Here is a 7855-nt window from a genome sequence, read left to right as displayed (position 1 = left end):
TCTCTTTCTCCATATATATACAGACAGAGAGATAGAGATGAAGAGAGATATAGATGCATATCATTTGTTAGTAAGATCATTATTTACTGAGTTTTCTCCACATGTTACTCTCTAGGCATATAAATCATAAAATTAAATATAAATTACAAGTTTTTATAAATTATTATTTTAATTTACATGATGATGACATATAACTTCTCTGGAAGCATTTACATTTTTATTTTCCTTTTTATTGTAAGTTTTAATTTAAATTCTATTTAGTTAGCATATAATGTAATATTGGTTTCATGGGTAGAGTTTAGTGATTCATTACTTATACACACACCCAGTGCTCACCACTATAAGTGCCCACCTTAATACTTACTAGTACCCATTTGAGGAAGAGTTAAGATGGCAGAGTAGTACAAGGACCCTGGGCTTACCTTGTCCCTCAAATACAGCTTCAAAACATTTTGAACAACTAGGAAATCAATCTAAAGATTAAGAGAACAATCTGCACTATTAGAGAGATATAACATGGTAGATACAGGGTTCAGAGACGTAAATCAGGGGAGATAAAAGCTGCAGTGTTGTGGAGGGGGAGGGAGCCATTTCCATGGAGAGAAGACAAGGAGAAAGGGAGACAGGGGGAGAGAAAGCAGCGTGTTGGGTTGATACAAGGAAAACACTCCCCATAGACCATTGACTGGGGAATCAAAAGGAACTAACAATGCAAGTTTTTCTGCAAACAGTGGAGCTCAAATTCTGAGAAGTCCCTGCCATTCACCAGAGTTAAGATGGGAAGGCAGCAGTGCTCCTAGGGAAAGGGAAGACAAGGCCAGAAAGTGGACAGTTGATAGAATGATGGGGGGATCCCCTAGGTTACACTGGAGAGATAATTCCTCTTCTTGGAGTGCATTTGGATGAGGGTTTATTGCCTCTCCAAGGACAAGAGACCTAACAAGCATCATTGGCCATTCAACAGCAGGGAACAGAAGAACGCATAGAGGGCAGATGACCTGGTAACAACTTTTCACTGTACTTCACCATAGACTACAGACACCTGCACAGCCAACCATGCAGCTGCTTTTCTGGGACAGAATGGCTCTGAGCACAGTACTACAAAGCTCTCCTCTGGGGAAGAGGAGTGGGACCTTACTGGGTTCTTTAAGATTTGGAGTTTTGAATCCCAGCTGCATGCCAAAGATAAAACACAGGAGAACTGTGGCACTGGGTGTGCCAATGGCTCAGGAACAGGTGAGGGCAGGGATCCAACAGAAGCCTGGGCCACAGGAAGGAAGATTGTTCACTTTTCTGTGAGGACTTCCTGAACAGCGGTGGACATAAGTTCTCCTCCTTGGGACTGAGAGGGTGAGATGAAGCTATCTTCACCCTTGTCCACCAGAATAATCAGACTTCAGTGAACAACAGAGTGTCCCCAGTGGAGACTGGAGACACTTACATAAAACCCTGGCCCCCTGTGTCCTGCAAGGGCATCTTTACTAGGGCAGGTCTGTGAGCCAGTGCAGTGGGTGTCTCCCCCAGAGGAACAGCTCAGGCCCCCTGCATGTACCAAGTTTACTGATGATAGGGTGCTCCAAAGGGTCAGCTTCAGTTCAGTGGAAATAAGACCAGGCTCTTCTTTTTCTTTTCTTTTCTTTTCTTTTTCTTTCTTTTCTTTTCTTCTTTTCTTTTCTTCTCTTTTCTTTTCTTTTCTTTTCTTTCTTTTCTTTCTTTTCTTTCTACTTTACTGTCTTCCTTTCTTCCTCTTTGGAATCAGGGTTATAGTTTCTTGTTTGTCTGGTTTTTTGCTTTTTTTGGTTCCTTTTTCATTTATCTTTCTTTGGACCACTATTTTTTAAATAATGCTTAACAAACAATCAAAGCACAGCTAGTTAAAGGCTAAAATACTCCCCACTGCAAGCAAGGAAGAACTCTGCAGAAGACTGGCCTTTTAGAAGAGCAACCAATACACAAAAGCAGAATGCCACAGCATACACTGGAATGATTTCCTGAAGCACCAGGCTCTGGAAAGTGTATAACCCCTTTTTAATATAGCATAACTCTCAAAAGAAATAAACATAACAAGCTTTTATAACATGAAAGACAGAAACTTAGCCAAAATCACAAGATGAAGGAATTTCCCCCCAAAAAAGAAATCACACCCAGGGACTTGCTCAAACCAGATATAAGCAATATGTCTGAACAAGAATTTATAACAACAGTCATAAGAATGCTAGCTGGGTTTGAAAAAATCCTGAAGACACCAGAGAAACCCTTGCTGTGGAGTTAAAAGACCTAAGTACTAGTCAGGATGAAGTTAAAAATGCTGTAACTGAAATGGAAAACCAACTGGATGTAATCATAATGAGGATAGAAGAAGCAGGGGGGAGAATAGGAGATATAGAAGATAAAATTATGGAAAATAATGAAGCTGAAACAAGAGAGAAAGAAAACTATTAGATCATGAGTAGACAGGGAACTTCATAAAATACTATAATATTTATATTATAGGAGTCCCAGAAGAAGAAGAGCATTAAAAGTGGGCAGAAGGTTTATCTGTACAAATTATAGCTGAGAATTTCCCTAATCTGGGGAAGGAAACAAGTATTCAAGTACAAGAGGCACAGAGAACTCCCTTCAAAATCAATAAAACAAGATCAACAACATGACATATCACAGTGAAACTTTCAAATACAAAGAGAATTCTGAAAGCAGCTAGGGAAAAAGGGTCCTTAACCTATAAGGGTAGACAAATTAGGTTAGCAGCAGACCAATCCATAGAAACTTGACAGGCCAAAAGATAGTGGTGTAATACATTCAACATGCTAAATGTAGGAAATATGCAGCCAAGAATACTTTATCCAGCAAGGCTGTCATTCAGAGTAGAAGAAGACATAAAGAATTTCCAAGCCAAGCAAAATTAAGTTCAAGAACTCTGAAATCAGATCTGTAATAAATATTAAAGGGTATTCTTTGAGCAGGAGAGCAAGACCAAAATTAACAAAGACTAGAAAGGAACAGAGACAATCTATAGGAACAGCAACTTTACAGGTAATACAATGTCACTAAATTCATATCTTTTAATAATTACTCTGAATGTAAAGGGCTTAAATGCTCTAACCAAAAGACACAGGGAATCAGAATGGATTAAAAAAAACAAGACCTATCAATACACTGCTAACAAGAGACTCATTTTAGATTAAAAGAAACCTGCAGAATAAAAGTGAAGGGGGTAGAAACTATTTATCATGCTAATGGATATCAAAAGAAAGCTGGAGCAGCAATACTTATATCAAAAAAACTGGATTTTAAACCAAAGACTGTAACAAGAGATGAATAAGGGTACTATATCATAACTAAGGAGTTTATCCAACAAGAGAATCTAACAATTGTCAATATTTATGCCCCCAACTTGGGAGCACCAAAATATATAAATCAATTAATACCAAACTTAAAGGAACTCATTGATGATAATACAATAATATTAGGGAACTTTAGCATTTCACACACATCAATAGATAGATAATCTAAACAGAATATCAACAAGGAAACAATGGTGTTGAATAACACACTGGACCAGATGGACTGAACAGATATAGTCAGAGCATCTCATCCTAAAGCAGGAAAATAGACATTCTTTTCAAGTGCACATGGAATATTCTCCAGTATAAGTCACATACTAGGTCACAAACCATGCCTGAAGAAGTACAAAAAGAATGATATCATACCATGCATATTTTCAGACCACAATGCCATGAAACGAAGTCAAGCATAAGAAAACAATTTGGAAAGACCACAAATACTTGGATGTTAAAGAACATACTACTGAAGGATGAATGAGTTAACCAGGAAATTAAATATGAAAATTTTAAAAATACTCATCACCCATTTAACCCATCCACCTGCTAATCTCCCCTGTAAGAACCTTCAGTTTCTTCTCCATAGTGGAGTCTGCTTTATGGTTTGTCTCTTTTTCCCACCATGTTCTTTTGTTTCCTTTCTTAAATTCTATGTATGAGTAAAATCATATGGTATTTCTCTTTCTCTGACTCATTTATTTTGCTTAATGTAACACAATCTAGCTCCACCCATGGTATTGAAGGTAGCAAGATGTAATTCTTTTGATGGCCAATTAATATTCCATTGGGTATGTACACCACATCGTCTTTATTCATTCATCAGTTGATGGACATTTGGGCTTTTTCCATAATTTGGCTATTGTTGATAATGCTGCCATTACCATTAGGGTGCATGTGCCCCTTTGAATCAGTATTGTTATACTTTCAGGTAAATACCTACTAGTGTAATTGCTGGATGGTAGAGTAGTTCTATTTTTAAATTTTGAGGAACCTCTACACTGTTTTCTTGAGTGTCTGCACTAGTTTGAATTCCCACTAGCAGTATAAGAGGGTTTCCCTTTCTCTGCATCCTCACCAACACGAGTTGTTTCATGTGTTGTTAATTTTAGCTATTCTGAGAGGTGTGAGGGGATATGTCATTGTAGTTTTGATTTGTATGTCCATGATAATGAGTGGTGATGAACAGCTTTTCATGTATCTATTAGACATCTATTTATCTTCTTTGGAAAAGTGTCTATTCCTGTCTTCTGACAATTTGTCAATTGGATTATTTGTTTTGAGGGGCTGAGTTTTATAAGTTCTTCATACATTTTTAATACCAACCCTTTATCAGATATGTCATTTACAAATATTTTCTCCCATTCTAAAGGTTGCCTTTTAGTTTTGTTGATTGTTTCCTTCACTGTGCAAGAAACTTTTTTTTATATTGATGAAGCCCCAATAGTTCATTTTTAAAATTTTGTTTCCCATGCCTCAGGAAACGAATCTAGTAAGAAGTTGCTATGGCTGCTTTCAAGGAGACTGCTGCCTGTGTTTTCCCCTAGGATTTTGATAGTTTCCTGTTTCATATCTTATTTTCTCATCCATTTTGAATTTATTTTTGTGTCTCATGTAAGAAAGTGGTTTAGTTTTATTCTTTGGTATGTTGCTGTGCAGTTTTCCCAACACCATTTTTTTGTTCTGTCTTTTTCCTTTGGATACTTTTTCCTGCTTTGTTGAAGGTGACTTGACTATATGATTGTGGGTCCATTTTTGTATTTCCTATTCTGTTCCATTGATATATGTGTCTGTTTTTCTGCAGTACCATACTGTCTTTTTTTCTTTTTATACACTTTTTTACTGGAATTCCATTTGCCAACATATAGCATAACACCCAGTGCTCATCCTGTCAGGTGCCCCCCTCAGTGCCCATCACCCAGTCACCCCAACCCCCCCACCTCCCTTTCCACCATGCCTTGGTTCGTTTCCCAGAGTTAGGTGTCTCTCATGTTTTGTCACTCTCACTGATATTTCCCACTTATTTTCTCTCCTTTCCCCTTTATTCCCTTTCACTATTTTTTATATTCCCCAAGTGAATGAGACCATAAGATGTTTGTCCTTCTCTGATTGATGTACTTCACTCAGCATAATACCCTCCAGTTCCATCCACGTTGAAGCAAATGGTAGGTATTTGTCTTTTCTGATGGCTGAGTGATATTCCATTGTATACATATACCACAGCTTATTTATCCATTTATCCAAGGCTCCTTCCACAGTTTGGCTATTGCGGACATTGCTGCTATAAACATTGGGGTGCAGGTGTTGTGGCCCTTCACTGCATCTGTATCTTTGGGGTAAATATTCAGTAGTGCAATTGGTGGGTTGAAGGGTAGCTCTATTTTTAACTTGAGGGTGTCTTTAGGTTTAAATGTCTCTTGTAGGCAGGTCTTTTTGTTATCCATTCTGATACCCTATGTCTATTGGAGCATTTATTCCATTTACATTCAGAGTGATTATTGATACATATGAATTTACTGCCATTGAATTATCTGTTTAGGCATTGTCTCTGGAGATTTTTTCCCATCCTTTCTTATCTTTGTCAATTTGTCTTTCTGTCTCAAAGAGTCCTCTGTATTATTTCTTTCAGGGCTGCTTTAGTGTTCACAAACTCGTTTACTTCTTGCTTGTCTGGGAAACTCTTTATATGTCCTTCTATTTCACATGACAGCTTTTATGGATAAAATATTCTTGGCTGCAGATTTTTCCCATTCATCACATTGAATATATTATGTCACTACTTTATGGCCTGCCAGGTTTCTGTCTAGAGATCTGCTGCTAACCTTATTTGTCTTCCCTTGTAAATTGGGGGCTTCATTTGTCTTGATGCTTTTAGGATTTTTTAATCTCTATATTTTGCCAATTAAATATGATATGTGTTGGTGTTAGCCCACTTTTGTTGATTGTGGTGGGAGTTTTCTGTGTCTCCTAGATTTGGATGCCTGTTTCCTTTCCCAGATTAGGGAAGTTTTCAGCTATAATGTCCTGAAGTAAGCCTTCTACCTCATTTGCCCCCCCTTTTTTTCTGGTACTGTTATGATACAAATGTTATTATGTTTTATTGTAATTCTGAGTTCCCTAAGTTCACCTTGTGATCCAATGTTTTTCTTCCCCTCTTCTTTTCAGCTTCATTATTTTCCATAAGTTTATCTTGTATATCACTTACTCATTTCTCTGCTTCTTTCATCTGTGTAGTCATTACATCCAGTTGGTTTCACGTCTTGGTTATAGCGTTTTTTTATTTTGACCTGATTGGTTTGTAGCATTTTTATCTCTGCCACAAGGGCACCCTGGTGTCTTCTATACTTTTTCAAGCCTAGCTGGTATCCTTATGATTATTGCTTAAAAACATTTTTTTATTGGAGGCAGGGAAAGATGGCCTAGGAGTAGGGCTCCTCAACTCACTTGGCCCCACAATTTTCCTAGATAACTTTCAAATCATCCTGAACACCTACAAATTCAACCTGAGATTTAAAGAGAAAATAGCCAGAATTATACAGAGAGAAGGGTTTTCACTACTCCAAGGTAGGAAGGTGGAAAAAAAAAAAAGGAAAAATGAATCAAGTGGGGGAGGAGCACCACGAGGAGCTGGCTAAGGCCAGGCAGCTAAAGCCTCTGGGACAGGAAAGCCCAGCCCTGGAGAAGTAGGAACTTTAAAAGTCCACACTGGATTCTTCCCAGATGGAAAAGTGCTTAGCAGGGAAATTGGGCCGAATCACAGGAGGGTCAGTGAAGCCTCTAGTTTCCCAGAGTCACTAATAGAGGAAGTGCACCCGGGAGAAAGTACACCATTGACTGTGGACCAATCTCGGTAAAGAGCTGGAGTGCACAGCGGATGGGGCATCTGGGAGAAGCCAGTCAGTGAGGACAGACGGCTCAAGACAGAGAGGGGTCTGCACCCTGCTGAGTTTGAGAGCTGCATGCTGCAGGAGAGCGATTCCAGCAGTGCAGGGCCGCAGACCCCAGGCACGGAGCAGACACATACTACAGTTTCACTCCCCCTGGGACAGGCAGAAGCAAGGAGGGCACAGGAGAGTGAGGACTCTCCTGCCGCCTGGCGTCCCCAAGCTTTTCAGGTCAATGCACCCACACCAGCTCCAGGAGCATCCAGGCCAGTGTGGACTGGGAGACTGCATTAGTTACTAGTGGGGAGCTGACACCAGAGCTGGAAATCTGGCCCCCAACGTGTTGTTTTTTCTCCTGGTTTCACCTGCCTGAGAGAGGCGGGGCCACCAGGGAACAAAGGCCTCACAGGGTAAACAGCTCCAAGTGAGCCCAGCACCCAATAGTGGGTGGAGCATTTCTGCGCAGGCACCTGATAATCCACACAGCAGGCCCCTCCCCCAGAAGACCAGCTGGAAGAACAGGGGAAGAGCAAGTTCTTGACCAAGCAAGCACTGGAAAGCTCCAGTGGAAGTCAAGGGATTTACAGTATGTACAAATAGAGGGTACCCTTCTTTATTTACCCCTCTTTCCAG

This window comes from Vulpes vulpes, chromosome X (genome assembly GCF_048418805.1).
Source record: "Vulpes vulpes isolate BD-2025 chromosome X, VulVul3, whole genome shotgun sequence".
NCBI lineage: Eukaryota > Metazoa > Chordata > Mammalia > Carnivora > Canidae > Vulpes > Vulpes vulpes.
This window is presented reverse-complemented; position numbering follows the sequence as displayed.